The following is a 23,334-nucleotide window of genomic DNA, read 5'->3' as shown; positions in this document are numbered from 1 at the left end:
GATGTGGGGGAGACATCCACATGCTGCAGGCCTGTTTTGCCCCTGGTGGAATCTGATGATGAAGGCTCCTCTGACCAAGAAGACATGAGGGACATGGAGGAGGAGAGTGTGGCAGACAGCTCAGAAGGAGATCAATTATCTAGCTCCTCCTTGGATTAAGAACAAGAGTTAATGATACAGCCACGCATGTGGAAAGCGATGCATAGGCAACAACAACTGAGAGATTGTTATCAAAGAAAATGAGGCCACCTGTGGTTGGGTGGGGCTGTGGTAATTAGTGAGGCTGCTATAAATAGCAGCCTGTGGGTTTGGCCATTGTGGAGGATTATCTGATCCTTGTGTTTCGTGACTGCTTTGCTGACTTTGACCTTTTGTGTGCTGATCCCCCCCCCCCCCGCTTTGATACTAAACCAGGGCAAAGTGTGTTTCACTTTGTGAAAGAAGGACTGTGAATTGCCTCACAGCTGCAAGCTAAGTATCACAGAACTGATAAGGGACTTGTACAAATTACCAGTTTGTTTGGAGACAAGTGCTCTTTGCTATACCAAAAGAACATTGTTTTGAATTTTCAAACGTGTGTGTGTGTCTGAAATTTGTACCTGTGAATTTGTGGGAGGAGTCTACCAGAGAGCCCGACAGAACACCACTTAGGAAGCAACACTGATTGACAATCAATTTCATTTTGTTATCAGTACGTTCAACTTTGTACAGAACAAAGTATTCAATGGGGATATTTCATTCATTCAGATCTAGGAATGAATTATTTGAATGTTCCCTTTATTTTTTGGAGCAGTGTAGTTTAAGAAAGCATGATGGACTCCAGTTTAATAGGAGGTAAGACAGTTTAGAATAACTATGGAGGATGAGGGATCATGTTTGACTTTCTGGTAGGACTGGGATGTAGAATTGGGCATAATTGTCCACCAGCCTTTTGCAACAGAAGCCAAATAGATGCTACAGCCAAGTTTACACTATTCAATAAACCATCTGGAATTTGTCTAATAACATATCCTGTGCTCACCTATTGTGGCTCATAAACCACAGCCTAGTGCAGTAATGTCGAACCTTCTGTCCCTCAGGTGCCGAAAGTGTGTGCCCACACACATAATGTGCATGCCCACAACACACCATAATTCAATGTCCCCATGCATCACACACACACACACACACTGCTTCACCCACCACCCCCAAGTCTATACAACACCACTACCCTGTGCCCAGTTTTGGGCCTAGCAGGCCTCCTGAAGCATCCAGAGGGCAAAAAATAGCCTCCCCTGCCCGCTCAGAGGCCCTCTGGAGGCCGAAAACGCTCTCCCAGAGTCACTGCACTGACCTGGCATCCAAAACAAGCCATATGTGGTGAGGAAACTTCACTATTATTTTTAAATTTATTTTTATTAAATTTTTATTACAACAAACAAAAAAATCTTAAAGAAAAAGTGCCCAACACCAATACACCCCACCACCATTTAGGCGGTTAAATTATTTACAATAAATTTCCATTTCTTCCTTGGCTCCGGTTTACATTTCTTTACATACAAAAAGCGATTGGAATTTATTTTTCACATTGTCGTCATAAATTCTACTTAAGATATAATTTTTCACCTTATTCCATCGTGCCATCAGCTTCTCCAATTTATTTTCATCAAAATTATTTAATTTTATTTCCACAATTTCGAAGTGGATGTGGTCCATCATATACCAGTACCAATTCTGGATTGTCCATTTATTACTATCCTTCCACCCGAAACTTCACTATTTTAAAGCCAAAAACATAAATGTTGTACAATCACCAAAAGCTGACCTCAACCTGGAGGAACCATTATTTACTCATTAGATGGAGGGGGGGAGAGGAAAGAAAATCTGTTGAAAGTCTTTTATCTTTCAAAAAGGCAAACATTCCAGCCCGTAGATGGCCTATTATCATTGCACATCCATCAGCTCCTGTTTCCCTTCAGGTTTGAAAAGCTGCCCTTGTTCCGCATAGCTTTGGACCGTGGGGAGAGACTGGAGGGACAAAACTCTTTTGATACATGAGCCGTCTGCTGGGAAGAGGAATTTTACATCGTGTTACCTTGCAACCATGAGATCCTACAAACAAAATATTCCCAGGTTCCCCAAAACCCATCGGCTAGACATGCTTGAAACAGCCAGCGAGGGTGTGTGAGAAAGGAAAGGCACACAACGATATTCAAACATGACTGCTCCTCATATCTGTTTGGATTGCAAAGACAACGGTCAACCAAATCACACTTCTTTAAAACACTAAAATTTAAAACAGACAATTACATCATTATAATATTACAAAGACCTGAATAGAGAAAAAGATATCAACACATGAACCCATAACTTCGCCCACGTTTCTGCAACACTCCGTGTCCTGCACTGGCTGCTGATCGGTTTCCGGTCACAATTCAAAGTGTTGGTAATGACCTTTAAAGCTCTACATGGCATTGGGCCAGAATACATCTGGAACCACCTTCTACCACACGAATCCCAGCGGCCGATAAGGTCCCACAGAATTGGCCTTCTCCGGGTCCCATCGACCAAACAATGTCGTTTGGCGGGCCCCGGGGAAGAGCCTTCTCTGTGGCGGCCCCGGCCCTCTGGAATCAACTCCCCCCAGAGATTAGAAGGGCCCCCACCCTCCTTGTCTTTCGCAAACTACTCAAGACCCACCTTAGTCGACAGGCATGGGGGAGTTAAGATATTCCTTCCCCTAGGCCATTACAAGTTATGCATGGTATGTTTGTGTGTATGTTTGGTTTTTATAATTAGGGTTTTTAGTTGTTTTATTAAATTGGATTGTTACATGTTGTTTTTACCATTGTTGTTAGTCGGAGAGGGGCGGCATACAAATCCAATAAATAAGTAAGTAAGTAAGTAAGTAAGTAAGTAAGTAAGTAAGTAAGTAAGTAAGTAAATAAATAAATAAATAAATAAAATAAATAACAGTAATCATAGCTATACTATGATAACCCTCATATTATATATAATTATAATGTAGCAAAATATACTGCTCAAAAAAATAAAGGGGAACACATAAAGGGGAGAGGGGCGGCATACAAATCTAAGTAATAAATAACACATCCTAGATCGGAATGAATGAAATATTCTCATTGAATACTTTGTTCTGTACAAAGTTGAATGTGCACAACAGCATGTGAAATTGATGGTCAATCAGTGTTGCTTCCTAAGTGGACAGTTTGATTTCACAGAAGTTTGATTCACTTGGAATTATATTGTGTTGTTTAAGTGTTCCCTTTATTTTTTGGAGCAGTGTAGTTTAAACTGAATTTTCTTATATCTTGGCTTATTTATTATGATACTTATGGTTGAAAGCCATATCTATTTTAATACAGATATTCATCGTCTCCCCCCATCTCTAATTCCTACCCATTTTCTCTTGCCATTTATAAAAACTGTTTCATATCTGGTAATAATCTGAGTCTTCTGTATCTTTAATTTTAACCTGTCCATTTCAGCACATTCTAAAATTTTCCTAATCACTTCTCCATCTGGCAAAGTGTTTTCATTTTTCCAGTACTTAGCAAATGTGATCCTTGCCACTGTCAATATATGTAAAACTAAATACACGATCCCCGTATCGTAAACCTCTAGAATTCTTCCCAACAGATATAATTCTGATTTCGAATCTGTATTCTGTTAAACTATATCTTCTAGCCAATTATGTAAGTTCTCCAAATATTTCCTTATTTTGCTGCATGTCCACCGCATGTGGTAGTATGTACCTGGGGACTGATTGCATTTCCAGCATTTTGTAGACAAGTTGCTAAACACTTTTGCCAGTCTGGCTGGGAGCATCTGCTTATGTTAGCAATAGCACTTTTAAAACAGAGCCAGCATATTGCCCCCACAATCCGGGTCCTCATTTTACCCACCTCGGAAGGATGGAAGGCTGAGTCAACCTTGAGCCGGTGATGAGATTTGAACCACTGACCTTCAGTGGCCTGCAGTGGCCTGCAGCTTCAGTGGCCTGCAGTACAGCACTCTACCTGCTGCGCCACCCCGGCTCCATAACAACCTTCCTTAACAACCTTGTTATTAATTTAATGACTGCAATGATTCACTTAACAACTGTGACATGAAAAGCGGGATAAAACTCACTTAACAACTGTTCTGCCCCAGCTAAGGACCAAAAAGAGCATACACACAGCTAAGGACCAGAAAGTGCATACACACAGTTTGTTCAAACCTTTGTTTACTCAATTAATGACTACTAATAAACTTGCTTAGTAGGTGACACACACAAACACAGGTTAGAGCAGTCTTTTCTTGAAAAAACAGCTATTAATTAAACAGCGTTAACAGCTAGCAGAAGTCCATAAAGTCATAAATTAAGTCTAAGCAATCAGTCCTGGGTATCTCAAGAAGCTTATAAGTGTTGGCAAAATCCCTAGAAGCAGTCCCCAGGAAGAAAGGCAAAACAGATAAGCTGAGCAGACATTTTCAGATCACAAAGGCAGCTGAATGAACAAACTCATTTCCTGCAGAATTGTTTCTGTCTCATCATCCCTTTTAGTAGGCATGGGGAATGGCCAATCAGCCTCAAGCCTTACTCCTGAGGAGACCTACTCCTGAGGAACCATTCCTGCCTTTTGGCAGCTCTGCATGCCCGTGCATTAAGAAGAGGCTCCTCCTCTTCTTTCTCATCCCTGATATGAGGTGCTGAAGGCCCTAGCTAAACATCTGCCTCTGGTACCGAGTCCTCACCAGCTTCCTTACTAAGGTACCATCTGCACAGGCCACTAGCACATCAAATTAGCCTCTTTTCAGGAAGGATCCACTACCAGCTGCACACACTGCTGGCAGGCCACAACAACAACATAAATTTTGGGCTCAATTGTGGACGTAAGACATAAATCAAGGACTACCTGTAATTTATGCATACAGCTTAGCCATTTAACCAGGCCCGCTATAGTCTACTTTAGGCTTTCTGTGATTTAAAGAAAAATGGCACAAAGAAGAAAATGAGCATTACACATTGCTCTTTTTGAATGGGCACCCAACCAATACAGAAATCTCTATGTTGATATGAAAAAAACATACTTTACAGTATCAGTTATGCCACTGAAAAGCAATTCCTTCGTTCAATGCCTAGATTTGTAGAAACATAGAAGATTGACGGTAGAAAAAGACCTCATGGTCCATCTAGTCTGCCCTTATCCTGTATTTTATCTTAGGATGGATATATGTTTATCCCAGGGATGTTTAAATTCAATTACTGTGGCATCGGACCAGAATATCTCCGGGATCGCCTTCTGCCGCATGAATCCCAGCGACCAGTTAGGTCCCACAGAGTTGGCCTTCTCCAGGTCCCGTCGACTAAACAATGTAGTTTTGTGGGACCCAGGGGAAGAGCCTTCTCTGTGGCGGCCCCGACCCTATGGAACCAACTCCCCCCAGATATCAGATTTGCCCACACCCTCTTTGCCTTTTGTAAGCTCTTAAAAACCCACCTCTGTCGTCAGGCATGGGGGAATTGAAATATTCCCTTCCCCTAGGCTTATAAAATTTGTGTATGGTATGACTGTATGTATGACTGATCTCTTAAATTGGGGTTTTTAGATTTTTTAATATTAGATTTGTTTACGTTGTCTTTTTATTGTTGTTGGCCACCCCGAGTCTGCGGAGAGGGGCGGCATACAAATCTAATAGATAGATAGATAGATAGATAGATAGATAGATAGATAGATAGATAGATAGATAGATAGATAGATAGATAGATTTACCAACCACGTCTGCTGGATTCCTTCTAAGAATTCAAAGGAGCATTTTCTCAGTCACCTTTTTGGTGTCATAACCCTTTCTTGGTGTTTCAGATGTCAGCAAAGAACAACAGTTAAGAACATCCATCTCTTCAATCCTGGGGGCTAGGTTCAAACGGGATATTCAACCGGTTTGGAACCAGTTCACCCAAACCAGAAGCGGAAATTGCTGGTGGGGTTGCTCACCCGCCCCAGCTGTATGCTATCCTATTTAGGCACATTTTGAGGTGGGCACTTGCACAGAAGGCATGAACATGAACAAAGCACATGCGTGGAAGGCTGAACACATGATGAACAAAGCATGTGTGCATACAAAGCAAGTGTGGCGAATAATGCGTGAAACCCACCAGTGGGCTAGGTTGCTAACAATTAATCAGAATTTCCAGGGGCTTTCAAGTGGAAGATTCTAGCCAGGAAATATTGAATCATAACAGCTTGCTAATTCATCTGTTGCCATTGGCGTCTTGAGCATTCTTTCTAAGAGAAGGAGCAAAGTTTACTCTATCCTCTCTCCGCTAACACACTCTGCTTTGATACTAGTCAGAATCCTCCTCCTTTCTCAGCCAGTGCAGAAATTAAATTGGCAGGGGAGGTACGAAGCAATCTATCTCTTTTCCTCTGACCTGCCGCATTCTCGGTTGGATGTGTGGGAAACGAAGCTTCTCCCTACAATGAAAAGCAACAGGCAAGTCGAATCATACTGCCAGCTGCTTTATTCTCAACCACCGCACAAACAAAACAACTACGGTTTGGTTTCTCTTCTAGCTGCCCCCTTTCATAAGTAAAAAAAAAAAAAAAGCAGGAAGTCCAAATGTAACGAGTACAGTGGTACCTCTACTTAAGAACTTAATTAGTTCCGTGACCAGGTTCTTAATTAGAAATGTCCTTAAGTCGAAGCAATTTTTCCCATAGGAATTAATGTAAAAGCAAATAATGTGTGCAACCCCATTTGGAAAAAATAAAAGCTTGGAATTTGGGTGGGAGGAGGAGGAGGAAGAAGAGGAGGAGGACAGTCGCTGCCAAAGGAAGAAGGTGAGGCGAGGGGAATTTTAAAAAATCCAAAACTTTAAGGCTTAAAAAAAAAAAGAGGGACTCAGGCGGCGAGAAGGAGCGTGCGCCTCCAATACGCCCGGTGTGAGGCTGCCTCCCATACCCTGGCTGCTGTTGCTGCTACCTTCCTATGCTGAAGGGTTCCCCTCTCCTCTCATTCACTTGCTTTGTAGCCGGTGATTTTCCTTTGCTGTGGTGACTCCTCGGTTGCCCAGAGTGAAGGGAGCATTTCCTTTTTCTGGGCACTGGCAGAGGTTTATTCCCCCTCCAAGCGCCCAGAGAAAGGGAAATGCTTCATTCACTCTGGACTGCCAAAGCCTCCTTAAGCACCACCAAAAGGCTCCTCTGGCTGCCCAGAAGGTCGGAATTAAAGGGGGAATGGCAGGAAACTGGCTGGGCCTTCGTGCTGCTCTGAAAATTTCCTGGGAAAATTTTCCAGGCTCAGGTTCTTAAGTAGAAAATGGTTCTTAAGTAGAGGCAAAAAAAATCTTGAACATCCAGTTCTTATCTAGAAAAGTTTTTAAGTAGAAGCGTTCTTAAGTAGTGGTACCATTGTACTGCTAAACTTACTCCACCCACCCCCCAAAAAGAGAGAGACAGAGAAACAGTTCTGAATTGAAAGCACGTGCACACCAAGATTAACTAAAGACAATTATGGGGAGGGAGGAATAGTTCATGCAGATGTCAATTTTCCTAATTTGCCAGTCTGGGATTGCAAAATCAAGACTGCAATTCCTGCAGATATTTTCTCGCAATAAATGGGTATGTGGCACACTTCTATCTGTATATATACGGATGTATTTGTGGATATATATGTTTAATCAAAGACCACCATCCAAAAAAGGGGGGGATATTGTGACATCATCATTGATACTGAAGAATTAAAATTCTTTGTAAAATAAGAAACCCTGTTTATTCTTGCATTCAACTGCACGAACATGTAAAATATAACTTTGCACACATAAACCACTCTCACATATACCTACACAAAAATATACATTTATACTTATTATCCACCCTCCTCCCAGAAGAAACAGAGGAAGAGAATAAAAACAGAGATGGAGATGGAGTTGATGGAAATGAAGCTGATAGAGATGGAGATGATGATGTAGCTGAAAAAGGAGATGATAAAGAAGGTGATGGAACAGGTGGAGATGGACATAATGGAGATGATGAAGATGGACATGACGGAGATGAAGAGAGAAATTGAGGTGGAAATAGACATGATAGAGAAGGAGATGGAGGAGATGGTGATGATAGAGATGGAGATGATGGAGATGAAAATGGATATGATAAAAGAGATGGAACTGGTAGAGAGGGACATAATGGAGATGACGAAGATGGACATGATAGAGATTGAGGTGGAAATGGCCAGGATAGAGGAGATGGAGGAAATGGAGATGAAGGTAGAATCTCTACACTGGGAAGGAACAGTGACAAGGTAAAGGGAAGCAGAAACTGTAGCAGAAGAGTAAAGAGACCAAATTTGCAGGACGATTTCTGCTAGGGTCAACAAGCAATGATGCTGCTGTCCGTTCATCTGTGTCCGATCCTCAGCAATTCTATGGCCCACCTCTCTCCACATTGTCTGATCTTTCCTTCCATTATTTTATGATCTGGCATCATATTTTTGGCAACCTACGGTAGTTTCCTTTTACCTCTGACCATTCCAAGCATAACTGCATTTTCCAATGACTGTGAGCACATGACATGGCCAAAATCAGTAAAGCAGAATTTTGTGATGCTGCCTTCCAGAAATATATCTGGTTGCATATGCTCCAGTGCTTGTTTGTCATCTTTGCAGTCCAAGGAATGCACAGGAGCTTTCTCCATCACCACAGCTCAAGCAAGTTGAGCTCAACAACTGCACATCTCTATATACTGATCCTGCCATAACTTTCCTAAAACGGCTTTTCCCTCCCAGAAAATATGCTTAGATCTTCTAATCCTGTTTAGTCACTAAGAAATTATGCAACAGTCCACCCACACTCAGGAAGGAACAGGATGAAAACATGCTGGCCTGGTTCTCTTCTCATGGGTCTAGGACAGGGGTAGACAAAGTTGGCTCTTCTATGACTGATGGACTTCAACACCCAGAATTCTTGAGCCAATCATGCTAGCTCAGGAATTCTGGGAGTTGAAGTCCACATGTTATAGAAGTCCACATGTTATAGAAGAGCCAACTTTGCCTACTCCTGGTCTAAGACAACTTAGCTGCAAACAATTTGTTGGGGCCAACTTGCCACTGCCAATTCACCACAGTGAATGTGCCACAGCTAAGTCACTATGTGTTCTGCCGGGCTCTCTGATAGGAGCCTCCCAAAAATTCAAGGATACAAATTTCAGACACACACACGTTTGAAAATTCAAAACAATGTTCTTTATCACAAAATTCAAAATAAACTAAGCACTCTTTTTGTATTGCAAAGAGCACTCTTCCCAAAATAACCAGGTAGTCTGTACAATTTCCCTTAAGCAGTCATTAAGTACTTAGCTAGCAGCTGTGGAGAAACTTCACACCCCTTCTTCTTCCAAGGAAGTGAGACACACACACACACACACACACACACTGCTCTGGTTTCAAAGGTGTGAAAAAGCAACAAAGTCCAGCACACAAGATTCCTCACCAAACTGCAACAGATATTCTTCCACAATGGCCAAACCCACATGCTGCTATTTATAGCAGCAGCCATAATTACTGGAGCCCCACCCAAACACAGGTGGCTCCCTTATTTCCTGTAATATGTTCTTACTTGGTCTCTTCTACGCATAATTCTGCACTTGCGTGGGTCCAAAATGTGAAGCTATAGAAGATAAGGGAGATTGACTGCCTTGGCTGTGTGCCAAGCCCTCCTCGGTCGAGTCACTCTCACCTTCTTCTTCGTCCGAGGAAACTAAACTCTGAACTGATTCTGTCAGCAATAACAGAGGCCTGTGACATGTTGAAGTTTCCCCTGCATCCACCTCCCCATTCCCTGGGGCAGGAGCTGGGCCAGAGCCAACCACAACACTATGGGACAACTTTTCATGGCTATCTTGCAGTGAGACAAGAGTTACGCTAATATTGAAGAAATGGTGGAATGAAATCATTAAGGACTAGATGCAAAAGGAGGGTCAGAATGGAATGCGAATGACAAAGATGAAAATATGTTTTAATTATTTAAATTGAATTGTTGAATCATCCTTTGGCGGGCTGTCCTGCAGCGAATTGGCCACAACGAGGTGTCCTGTGGTAAGTTGGCTGTGGCGCATTGGCCATGACAAATTTCCCATTCTGCTTTTCATTGTCCTTCATATAAAGAGGATGGTTGTCAATGAAGAAGAAAGCAAGAATGCCGCCAGCTTCTGGGTTAAATCCATAGACAGAGAAGGGAACGTACAAGATCCTGCTTATTTCAAAAATAATTATTTAGGGAGAAAAAAAAATATGTTCACCTTCCAAGCAAACACTTTGGACCTTTATCAATAAGACTATACAGTGGTACCTCTACTTATGAACTTAATTCGTTCCATGACCTCAAGCAGAAAAGTTTGTAAGAAGAAGCAATTTTTTCGCATAGGAATCACTGTAAAAGCAAATAATGCGTGCGATTGGGGAAACCACAGGGAGGATGGAGGCCCTGTTTCCTCCCAGGAGATTCCTAGAGGGGCCCCACGGAGGCTTCTCCCCACCTTTTCCAGTTACAGTTTCAGGTTTGTAAGTAGAAAAAGGCAAAAAAATCTTGAACACCTGGTTCTTATCTAGAAAAGTTCATAAGCAGAGGCGCTTGTAGGTAGAGGTCCAAAGACGGGCTACAAGAATGGTGGAAGGTCTTAAGCATAAAACGTATCAGGAAAGACTTAATGAACTCAATCTGTATAGTCTGGAGGACAGAAGAAAAAGGGGGGACATGATCGAAACATTTAAATATGTTAAAGGGTTAAATAAGGTCCAGGAGGAAAGTGTTTTTAATAGGAAAGTGAACACAAGAACAAGGGGACACAATCTGAAGTTAGTTGGGGGAAAGATCAAAAGCAACATCAGAAAGTATTATTTTACTGAAAGAGTAGTAGATCTTTGGAACAAACTTCCAGCAGACGTGGTTGGTAAATCCACAGTAACTGAATTTAAACATGCCTGGGATAAACATATATCCATCCTAGGATAAAATACAAAAAATAGTATAAGGGCAGACTAGATGGATCATGAGGTCTTTTTCTGTCGTCAGTATGTTTCTATGAGGTATCACTGTATTAATTCCAGTATTATCCCTTATATCTTACAACACTTTTTTGATGAAGTCCACCAAAACTGTATGATAAAGACTTCGTAATATGGCCACAGGCACACACAAAAAAGGCTTACTATCCTAACAACTTTGTGGTATATCTATAAAATATGGTTTTCTCCATATTAAGTAGTTCCAAAGAAGTTGGATTAGAACTGCCCCTACTCTCCCTGCCTTCCGTAAAGCTCTTAAAACCCATCTTTGTCGTCAGGCATGGGGGAACTGAAACACCTCCCCCGGCCACGTACAATTTATGTATGGTATGTTTGTGTGTGTGCTTGTTAATATAGTGGGGTTCTTTTTAAAACTATTTTAAATACTTAAATTTATTGAACTTATTTGGATTTGTACGATTGTTTATATTTTTTGTTGTGAGCCGCCCCGAGTTCGCGGAGAGGGGCGGCATACAAATCTAAATAATAAATAAATAAATAATAAAGTTGAAAATTGACAAGGGTTTCTCATTTTCCACCTTCACTTAATCCTTGCCTTATCAATTCGTTTTCCAAGGATCCCAAAGCAGTTGCTAACCAGACCTAAAACTGTTAGGCACAAAGGATCTCGACTACAGATTAAGTGACAATGAAAAAAATAATGCTCATGCCCATACACAAAACTCTAGTCAAGAAAAGTTCAAATATGAGTCAGCGCCTGATAAAAGTTCAAGACAATTTAAAGATGGCTAGGCTAAATTGTTTATGGCAACATAGAGATTGGAAGCCAATGTCATACAGTGATACCTTGTCTTACAAACTTAATTGGTTCCGGGACGAGGTTCTTAAGGTGAAAAGTTTGTAAGACAAAATAATGTTTCCCATAGGAATCAATGGAAAAGCAATTAATACGTGCAGGCCCAAAATTCACCCCTTTTGCCTGCCGAAGCGCCTGTTTTTGCGCTGCTGGGATTTCCCTTGAGGCTCTCCTCCATGGGAAACCCCACCTCCGGACTTCTCTCCAGAGGTGGGGTTTCCCATGGAGGGGAGTCTCAGTGAAATCGCAGCATTGCAAAAACACTGAAGTCCTCGAAACCCCAACTCAGGTCCTCTGTGTTTTTGCGATGCTGCAATTTCGCTGAGGCTCCCCTCGCTGGGAAACCCCACCTTCGGACTTCTCTCCAGAGGTGGGGTTTCCCATGGAGGGGAGTCTCAGTGAAATCGCAGTATTGCAAAAACACTGAAGTCCTCGAAACCCCAACTCCGGACCTCTGTGTTTTTGCGATGCTGCGATTTCGCTGAGGCTCCCCTCGCTGGGAAACCCCACCTTCGGACTTCTCTCCAGAGGTGGGGTTTCCCATGGAGGGGAGTCTCAGTGAAATCGCAGCATTGCAAAAACACTGAAGTCCTCGAAACCCCAACTCCGGACCTCTGTGTTTTTGCGATGCTGCGATTTCGCTGAGGCTCCCCTCGCTGGGAAACCCCACCTTCGGACTTCTCTCCAGAGGTGGGGTTTCCCAGGGATGAGCCTCAGGGGAATCCCAGCAGTGCAAAAACAGGTGCTTTGCTGGCAACGGACATCCGGAGGCAGGAATTCCCAGCGGCGGCGGTGGGTTTGTAAGGTGAAAATAGTTTGTAAGAAGAGGCAAAAAAATCTTAAACCCCAGGTTTGTATCTCGAAAAGTTTGTATGACGAGGCGTTTGTAAGACGAGGTATCACTGTATTTAACTTCTCCCTCCAACAGCATAAATCAGCGTAAAAGCCATGCTTTTTCAGAAGCAGTTCTCTGGCCACCCCTTTTGAACAACAGCATTAGTTTGCACTGACAAGGGGCAGATGTTTATTCGATACAGAATTTGCAAGGGTTGCATGTTTATTGCTTGAGAAGCAGGAACAAGCCTTCCGCCTCCGATGCCAAACTAATTTTATTGGCCACAGGTATTTGTGCACCTGGTCTGGAGCGTGGATTGTGAAGCTGGGTGGGTGGGGTGAGGGGTGATTTGCTATTCTGCTGGAGGCCTGCAAATATCTTAGGTCAAGCCTCTTTGTAACTGTACATTCCAGAAGAATATCAACAATCCTAGACAAGACAGTTTTTAAGGGAATGTTCTCAGTGCTCAGCTGATAAACTTCCCAAAAGACCCAGGGTTTCCTGGAAAACAGTTCAAAAGTCAGTTTACGAAGGTCTGGATATATTTATTTTTAAAGCAAAAGTTTTTATATAGCTCCTGTTTTTTGTAAAGAAAAATTCATGTGTCGGAGGTTTTTTTTTAAATTTACATAATATAAGATTCATTACAAAGATCAGTGATTCCTGCCACAGTGGCAATTAGATGGAACATAAATCCTCATGGCCAAGAACTGTACTAATTCTAGCCAACAAAGGATGCAAATGGGCATCAAGTAACATAGATAGAATCTAGGCAAGAAAAATAACCAACCCCGCCACAGGACAGCATTCTTAAAATAAAGCTCTCTGCATCCCAAGACGTATGACTGAATTCAACCACATTTCTTAAAACTGCAATTAGGAGCTCGACTGCAGGAGACAGTTTTTCCCCCCATTAAACAAGACAGAACAAATTTCTCAAAAGGAAATAGAAGATATAAAGGCAAATGCAGGCTAAAAATATTTCATGTATGAACTTGGAAAACTTTATAATGAAAAAACTCATCATCTTCTATCCCAGGAATGACCTCAGCAGATGAGTTCACCCATTTTAAAAAAGGGCAAGGGGCTAATTTTCACGACAGAACAGACACAAACAGTGCTAGAAACTTTTTTTTAAAAACCCAAAATTGGTGTAATCATACGGTACAGTATTTCTTTGTGAACGCCAATGTCTTTTTGCTTACTTTTTCATCAAATTGATCTCTCCCCAATATATATGAGAGAGAAGGGGGAGGGAAGGAGGGAGAGGGAGAAAAGGGGGAGGGAGAGATGGAGGGAAAAAGGGATGGAGGGAGGGATGAAGGAGGGAGAGAGAGAGAGAAAGGGAGAGAGGGAGGAAGAAAACGGGGAGGGAGGGAAAGATGGATGGAGGAAGGGATGGATGGAAGAAGGGATGGAGGGAGGGATGAGGTAGGGAGAGAGAGGGAGAGAGAGAGAAAGGGAGAGAGGGAGGGAGAAAAAGGGGAGGGAGGGAGAGATGGATGGAGGAAGGGATGTATGGGAGAAGGGATGAGGGAGGGAGAGAGAGGGAGAGAGAGAAAAAGGGAGAGAGGGAGGGAGAAAAAGGGGAGGGAATGAGAGATGGAGGGAGGGAGGGATGGATGGAAGAAGGGATGGAGGGAGGGATGAGGCAGGGATAGAGAGGGAGAGAGAGAGAAAGGGAGAGAGGGAGGGAGAAAAAGGGGAGGGAATGAGGGATGGATGGAGGAAGGGATGGATGGAGGGATGAGGCAGGGATAGAGAGGGAGAGAGAGAGAAAGGGAGAGAGGGAGGGAGAAAAGGGGAGGGGAGAGAGGGGGGAGGGAGAGGGAGGGAGAAAAAGAGAGAGAGAATGAGCTAAGTATTTGTGTAACTTATTTTGATATATGCCCTGAAGGAGATGTGAGTGCAGCAAAGCATTACACCACTTCTACAAATGAAGCCAACAATCACACAAGTTAGCTTGTTATCTGTGGATTGGAGGAGCAAGATAATTGCACTATTCCTTTCACTGCTTTAATCAGAGACGCACAAGGATCACTGTACCGTTTAAAAATGTATATATAAAAAACAATACAAAGATAGCAATCTCCAGGGTCTGGCTTCTGCATGCATTTCTGTTGTGTGTTTAAAAACATAAGAAGATGCCTTACAGTAAATCTGCTAATTTGCATGTCCAGACTTATACGCTGTCTGGCTGTAAATGTATATCCAAACATATGCTTTATTACTGAGCTGTACAGTTCTTGGGATTTTTCTTTTTTAACCAGATGTAAGAATACCATTTGAATATTAGAAACATCTGCAATTTCAAGCAGGTTCTCCCACGTGCATTCAAACCCACACTAGGGACTAGAAACATGCCCTCCTGATATAACTAGATTTATTTCCCCGTCTTACATCCTGCAGTTTTTCTGCCTACCTGCATAACAGATTAATCTAATAGCATTGGTCTCTGAATGCAATTTAAGGTGTTGGTTATTACCTATAAAGCCCTACATGGTTTAGGACCAGATTACTTACAGGACCGTCTTCTGCCTCATATATCCCAGTGAGTTGGCCTTCTCAAGGTCCTGTCAGCCAAGTAGTGCTGGCTGGCGGAGCCGAGAGGAAGGGCCTTCTCTGTGGCAGCTCCGGTCTTCTGGAATCAACTACCCGCCCCCCATAGATACACACTGCTCCCACCCTCCTGGCCTTTCAAAAGGCTTTAAAAACATGTCTTTTCTGGCAGGCCTGGGGCCATTGAGTGTTAACACTCTGCTCAGCTGGTAGTATATTAGTGGCATTGGATGGTAATGAATGGTAATTTTTTTAAAATACACTGGTCAAAAAAATAAAGGGAACACTTAGACAACAGAATATGACTCCAAGTAAATCAAACTTCTGTGAAATCAAAATATCCACTTAGGAAGCAACCCTGATTGACAATCAATTTCACATGCTGTTGTGCAAATGGAATAGTTGTGCAGATGAAATATTCAATGAGAATATTTCATTCATTCAAATCTAGGATGCTATTTGAGTGTTCCCTTTATTTTTTTGAGCAGTATACAGTGGTACCTCTACTTAAGAACTTAATTTGTTCGTGACCAGGTTCTTAAGTAGAAAAATGTGTAAGTAGAAGCAATTTTTTCCATAGGAATCAATGTAAAAGCAAATAATGTGTGTAAACCCATTAGGAAAGAAATAAAAGCTCAGAATTTGGGTGGAAGGAGGAGAAAGAAGAAGAGGAAGACAGTCGCTGCCAAGAGCGAAGGGAGCATTTCTTTTCTCTGGGCGCTGGCAGGGGTTTATTCCCTCTCCAAGCGCCCAGAAGAAGGAAAATGCTTTGTTCGCTCTGGACGGCCAAAGCCTCCTTAAGTGCCACCGAAAGGCTCCTCTGGCAGCCCAGAAAAGCCCGAGATGGCCGGGATTAAAGAGGGACTGGCAGGAAACTGACTGGGCCTTCGTGTCGCTCTCAAATTTCCTGGGAAATTTTTCCGGGCTCGGTTTCTTAAATAGAAAATGGTTCTTAAGAAGAGACAAAAAAATCTTGAACACCCAGTTCTTATGTAGAAAAGTTCTTAAATAGAGACATTCTTAAGTAGAGGTACCACTTTATTTGGGGTTTTAAGATTTATCCTATACACAGTGAAAGGCTACCAAAATTATTACTACCACACTGTGGGCGTGGCTTATGCAGGACGCCCTGCATTTTCTTTCAACATCTTTCAGTGCAAATTGGGTGCTCTGGGGTGGAGCTCCATTTTTGCTACCCCACTGCGTCCCCCCCCATCTGGGAAGTAGCCCACCCCTACCTGTTCATCACCCTGAGTCCACTGGAGAAGGGCGGCCTATAAATTTAAGTTAGTAAATAAGTAAGTAAGTAAACAAACAAATAAATAAACAAATAAATAAATTTATACATAGCATTTAAAGGTGCTATGAGATTGTGGTATCTGTATATGGTTCAAGAAAAATTAATCAATTAATGTTACTAAACTTTCTCTCAAGCAACCCAAGAAATAAACAGAGTCCCCTTCCTCCCACCCCCACAGATAGAAATGTCAACTCTATATGCAGATAATGTCATATTAATTCCAGGGAAGCCAATGGCCTTGGTTGCTAGGTATACACAGTATTCATGACGAGGTGAAAGAGAGATCTCATGGGTACCTCCAAAGAACATGGATTGCTTGATTAATTTCAAACACTAGCAGAAAAGGGAACAGGCTACAGAAGAGATGTTTTAGAAATAAAATGAACAGAAGTCTCTTTTCTGGAACGTGGTTCCATATCAAGATTTCAAGAGCTCCCGAAGGCCTTAAAAACCTGTTTTTTGATTCAGGTCTTTGGCAAATGGTTGAAGCTCCCTTTTTCTTCTTCTTTTTTTCCTTGTTTCCATCAGGGCTTGTTATCTCTGCCATCTTCCTTTCCTTTCCTTTCCTTTCCTTTCCTTTCCTTTCCTTCCCTTCCCTTCCCTTCCTTTCCCTCCCCAGGCTTCAAAGGCTTCCCTGGAGCCGGGGGAGGATAAAAACACTCTCTTCCAGCCCCCTGGAGGCTCTCTGGAAGCCAAAATCTCCCTCCCAGAGCCTCTGTGAGGCAGAAATCAGCTGGTCGGCACACACATGTACATTGGAGCTGAGCTAGGGCAACAGCTTGGGTGCCAGCAGATATGGCTCCACGTGCCACCTGTGGCACCCATGCCATAGGCTCGCCATCACTGCTCTAGAGGCTTCTCTGGAGCTTGGAGAGGGCAACAATGCCCTCTCCCATTCCCCCGGAGGCCCTCTGTAAGCCGAAAATGCCCTCCCATAGCCTCTGTGTGAGCTGAAAATCAATTGACCAGCATGCACATGCACGTTGGAGCTCAGCTAGTGCAATGGCTTATGTGCCAGCAGATACGGCTCCGCATGCCACCTGTGGCACCCATGCCTCACTGTTCTATACTGTTATTTAGGGTGCAGGAGTGAGCATGATGTAGGGATTCAGCTTCTTTAATCCATTGATAGTTCAACTTTCCCCCACCCTCACCCCAAAAATGACAAGAATGGTTAATGGTCTATGTTTCTAAAATGGTTAATTCCGCTAAGGAATATTATGAGAATATAACCTGGACGATTGGATTTGAAGATTCTTGTTCTGGTCATCGCAAATACATTTCCATGAAAGCACAGGTAGTGTTCAACTTTAAAAAGTTCATTTTGTGACCGTTCAAATTTATAACAGCACTGAAACAATGACTTAGGACCATTTTTCACACTTATGACTGTTGCAGCATCCCCACAGTCATGTGATCAGAATTCAGATGTTTGGCAACTGAGTCATACATCCCGTTGCAGTGTCCTGGAATCATGCGATTCCTCCTTCTACGACCCCCTGAGAAGCAAAGTCAATGGGGGGGAGGAGCCTGATTCATTTAACAACCGTATTAACCCCTTAACAACTGCAGTGAATCACTTATTAACAACAATGGCAAGAAAGGTTGTGAAACGGGGCAAAGGAGCCAAGGTGGCGCAGTGGGTATAGTGCAGTACTGCAGGCCACTAAAGCTGACTGCTAGATCTGCAGGTCAGTGGTTCAAATCTCATCACCGGCTCAAGGTTGACTCAGCCTTCCATCCTTCCAAGGTGGGTAAAATGAGGACCTGGATTGTGGGGGCAATATGGTGGCTCTGTTTTTAAAAAGTGCTATTGCTAACATGTTGTAAGCCGCCCTGAGTCTAAGGAGAAGGGCGGCTAAATCGATAAATCAATAAATCAATAAATCGATCAAACAATCAAACAAATAAATATTACTTAACAAATATCTCGCTTAGCAACAAAAGAAATGTTGGCCTCAACTGTTGTCGTAAATTAAGGATGAATTGGTCTAGGGACAGATATTTTACAAATAATATGCATGGGAATTTCTTTATATCACTGTCATGATGCAACACTGGAAAGACTATCCAGAAAGTCAGAGAAGGCCTTTAAAATTCTAACCGCTTGCAAATGCTGCTAAAAGATCGTAAGTGCAACACGGAAATTTCATTCCTTTAACAAAAATAAATATGGAATACATCCACCGACCCACCCACGCACGCACAAACACTAGTGGCCACCCACACATAAGACATTAAAGCCGTTCAGTTCTTTGGAAAAAAAATATCAATAAGTAACTTGGAGGCCTTACTTTGAAATAATTCAAGCTTATGACAAAACACATCAGCTAGGATCCCATCCAAGAGTGAGAACTTTGTGGCCTTCTCAATGTTGCTCAACTACATTTCCCAGCAATCCTCATCTCTGGAACAGATTCGGAAACATCTGGCTCACTATTTCTGATTAAAGGTAAAGGTTCCCCTTGCACAGTTCCCCAGTTCTGTCAAACACGTCTCCGTGGTCATGTGGCCGGCATGACTAAATGCCGAAGGCGCAGGGAACATGGTTACCTTCCCACCAAATGTGGTCCCCATTTTTTCTACTTGCATTTTACATGCTTTCGAACTGCTGGGTTGGCAGAAGCTGGGGCAAGTAACAGGAACTCATTCCATTATGCGGCGCTAGGGATTTGAACCGCCGAATTGCCGGCCTTTCTGATTGACAAGCTCAGTGTTTTAGCTACTGAGCCACCACCAGTTTATGCACTATTTATTGAATACTTATTAGGTTTTTTTATTGTCCTTCCTTCTCTAGTACCTTAGTATGATAATTAATTATATTTAAAATAGGATATAATTAAATAGTATGTTTTTACCCATAAACGCTTTCATCATTTGAATCATTATCTAGAACTGAGCTTTTATAGCAATTCAAGAAAATTGAGCTACTTGCTTAACCTGTTATTACACTGAACCTTGTGGTATAAAATGTTACTGTGCTCCTCAACAAATAATGCTGTCTATCATTTATCCTTTGTGTGGCTATTCAAATAACTGAAAGAGTCCAAGCATCTCTTTGTTGTAGTGAGCCGCCCCGAGTCCTCGGAGAGGGACGGCATACAAATCTAATAAATAATAATAATAATAATAATAATAATAATAATAATAACAACAACAACATTGTGATATTGTGATAGGAAATACAGCATATCAATCTCTTTGCTGTGTATTACTATTTTTTGTGGGGAAAATAATAATAATAATAATAATAATAATAATAATAATAATAATAATAGTAGTAGTAGTAGTAATAATAACGATGTCCGACTTGTGATATGAAATCCAGCATATCAATCTCCTTTGTTGTGTGTTACTGTTTTTTGTGATGATGATGATAATAATAATAATAATAATAATAATAATAATAATAATAACAACGATGTTCGACTTGTGATATTGTGATACGAAATCCAGCATATCAATCTCCTTTGCTGTGTATTACTGGGTTTTTTTTATGATGATGATGATGATGATGATGATGATGATAATAATAATAATAATAATAATAATATCAATAACATCTGGAACACTTGATGACACATCATTGGCATTGACGAAATCACCATCAATCAATAGCAAAAGGCAGCCTTGGCACAGTTTGGGCCACTCTGCAAGGCTAGCTCGAAGGCCATCATACCACAGCCTGCCTGCCTGTCTCGAGTCCTTGAGAAGGTCTCGATAAGGACCCCCCAAAAAAGCCAAATCCAGTCTAAACATCTGGCCAACCAACCATAATAATAATAATAATAATATCAGCCAGCATTCCATTTCCTGGCAATGGGCTATTATTGGAGGAGGAGGGTGAATTGGGAGGGGGACGGGGACGGGGACAGGGACGGACTGTGCGTTTGGCAAAGGAAATAAAAAGTTTCCAGAAATCTTTCTTCGCTTTTTTTTGGCGTCAGCGAGAACGGGAGGAGCCTTTGGAGGACAGGCTGGCCGCCTTGCGTCTTTTCCATCGCTTTCTCTCCAACGTGTCCCTAGACGGAGACGTTGGGCCAAAACGGAGGGGGAGGGGGGGCAGGGGCGGCGGGGGGGGAGAGGGATTTTTTTTTTTTTAAACACCAGCTTTTTCGCGACCGCAGGGAGGAGCGCTGGCTGCATCGCCTCCACCTGAACGACGCCTCCATCCTTTCCTTGCCGCCCAGCCGGGTGGAAAAGACACCTCGAAGCGACCCTCAGACCCACCCACCTGTTTCCTTCTGATTCTGCCCTTACCTATTCAAGGGAGAGGGGAGGGGAGGAAGGAGGCATATGAGGAGGGACGGATCGGTGGGAAGGGAACACAGGGACGACAAAGCCCATGCTCCACTTCCCCAGCTCCGAGAGAGAGAGGGAGAGAGAGAGGGGGAGAGAGGAGAGAAAATGAGAGAGAGAGAGAAGGAGAGAGAGAAGAGAGAGAGGAGAGAAAATGAGAGAGAAGGAGAGAGAGAGGAGGGAGAGAGAATGAGAGAGAGAGGAAAAAATGAGGGAGAGAGAATGAGAGACAAGGAGAGAGAGAGGGGAGAGAGAGAGAATGAGAGGAAAAATGAGAGAGGAAAAATGAGAGAGAGAATGAGAGAGACAAGGAGAGAGGGGAGAGAGAGAGAGAATGAGAGAGAGAGGGAAAATGAGAGAGAGAGAGAGAGAATGAGAGAGAAAGAGAGAGAAAATGAGAGAGAGAGAGAGCTTGCCCTGACGTGAGGCGATTTTTCTTTTGGGGAAAGGAGGCAAATGGGGGGGGGAGCGACAGAGGACCTGGAAGGAAGGGGGGAGGTCACCACTTGAGAACGCCGCGCTCCAGCCTCCCCGGGAAAGCCGACCGGGAGCCTCTCTGGATTGCTAGGATAGGATGGAGCGCCACTCTCCGCACCCGCCCAAGTGCGGAGGGAAGCCCTTCCCCGCCGACCTCACCCCGTCGACGCGGGTTTCCTTCCCGAAGAGCCCCGCCAGGCGCGGAGCAGCCCGTCCCCTCCCCCACCCAGCCACCCCGCTCCCCTCAGGGTTACCCAGCGCGTCCCTCGCCTCAGCGCCGCCCTCTCGCCCCAACGCCCGGGCCAACTCCGGCGGCTCCTCGGGCGGAAACGGAGCCGGTCCCTTCTCCTCTTCTCTTCCACCCCCCCCCCCTCGTCCTCTCCCACCCCCACCCCCACACATCGGGCCGGGGCAGCCCAAGCCAAAGACGCCGCTGCGAAGGAGCCGAAGGTTTCCCTTTCGCCACTTCTTTCTTTCCTCCTTCGCTTCTTTCAAACTAGATCTCTCTCTTTCACTCTCTTTCATTCTCTCTCTCTTTTTCTCTTTCTCTCTCTCTCTTTCTCTGTCCCTCCTTTTCTCTCTCTCTCCCTGTCACTCTTTCTCTCTTTCCATCTCTCTCTTTCCATCTCTCTCTTCCTCCCTCTTTCTGTCCTTCCTTTTCTCTCTCACTCTCTCTTCCCTGTCTCTCTTTCTCTCTTTCACTCTTCCTCTCTTTCTCTTTCCTTCCTTTTCTCTCTCTCTCTCTCTGTTTAGCTCTCTCTCTCTCTCTCCTCTCTTTCGCTCTCTTCCCTTCCTCCCCGTTTTCCCTTTAAAAAAAAGAACAACAACAACAACAATAATAATAATCAAAGCAGGGCAAAGAATCCAGGCGCTGGAGGCTGAGAAATGGGAGTAAAACCAAGAAAATATGAAATGCGGAGATAAGAAACGGACCGGGCAGATTTCAAAAGGCACCCGGCAGGAGTGATCTCCCACCTCATCCCCCCCCACCCCAAAATTAATAATAAATTAAAATGAAACAACTAAAAAAAAGAATAACTTGGAGTCCCGCGGAGTCGACCCTCCCCCCCAAATCAACTTCCCAAGTCTTCTCCCACAATTTAGATCTTTTACTCCTTCTTGGTTTCCCCTTTCTCCAAAAAAATCCGAACCCCGACCCCGGTTCCTATTCGGGAGGATTTTTTTTTTCCGCACTCTGAAAACAAAAGGAACCCGGATCTGGAAGAGAGAGAGAGAAAAGAAAGAAAGAAAAAGGGGGGAGGAAGAGAGAGAGAGGAAAGAAAGAAAGAGAGTGAGAGAAAGAAAGAAAGAAAGAAGAGGAAGGAAGGAAAGAGAGAGAAAGAAGAAAGAAAGACTCGATATTTTTCTGCCCTCCACCTCCACGTCCCAACATATACACGTATGCACACTTGGGGGGGGGGGGGGAAGCGAAGGGAACGGAGAATAAGCCTTTGGCAAAGCAAACCCCCCCCTCCAGAAGAAACCGAGGCGCTTTGGATTCTTGCACTCGGAAGCGTCTCGTTTGGCTTTTTTATTTTTCCAAGGGGGGGGTCGTGGGTAAGAAGCCCCGTTTTCACGCAGGGCATATTTAATCCCCCTCCCTCCTTCCCTCTCCAGCTTTTCCAGGGTGGGGGTGTCTTACCTTGGGGTCGGAAACGGGGCTGGTGGTGGCGGTGGTGGAAATTGCGCGCGAGGAGGAGGAATAAAATGCCCCGTCTTGTCCTTCGGAAGGAAACGGGGGGGGGGGAGAGAAAAAGGGAGGCGACCGGCGGTCCGAGAAAATTTCCCCGCCTGGCTGGGGAGTGACGGAGTCGAGCTGTGTGGAATAACTACCAGGCGGGTTCGGAGGGGGATTCCGCCATGTCAATGATGTCGGACCACATGGGATTTGTGACCAGCCCACATACCATACAGTCTCGATTAGAAGCTACTGTAGGAAAGGATGTGCTGGGGGGGGGGGAGGAATCAGCTGAGAAGGGACGGGAGGGAGGGGCAAGGCCAAAGAGG

At 43.6% G+C, this 23,334-nt stretch overlaps 1 protein-coding gene across 2 annotated transcripts in view; it reads right to left on the bottom strand.

The window, feature by feature from the left end:
- The window catches only part of FNDC3B (fibronectin type III domain containing 3B), a 376,606-nt gene extending 353,487 nt beyond the window's left edge, over nucleotides 1-23,119 (bottom strand). For both annotated transcript variants that reach the window (XM_070753641.1, XM_070753643.1), the window contains exon 1: nucleotides 22,970-23,119. The gene's annotated coding sequence lies outside the window, so the exon portion shown is untranslated. The remainder of the gene's footprint in view (nucleotides 1-22,969) is intronic.
- Nucleotides 23,120-23,334: the final 215 nt, after the last annotated feature.

The sequence above is a fragment of the Erythrolamprus reginae genome, chromosome 5 (assembly GCF_031021105.1).
Source record: "Erythrolamprus reginae isolate rEryReg1 chromosome 5, rEryReg1.hap1, whole genome shotgun sequence".
Classification (NCBI taxonomy): Eukaryota; Metazoa; Chordata; class Lepidosauria; order Squamata; family Dipsadidae; genus Erythrolamprus; species Erythrolamprus reginae.
The sequence above is the reverse complement of the archived record's forward strand: the minus strand, read 5'-3'. Positions and strand labels throughout refer to the sequence as shown.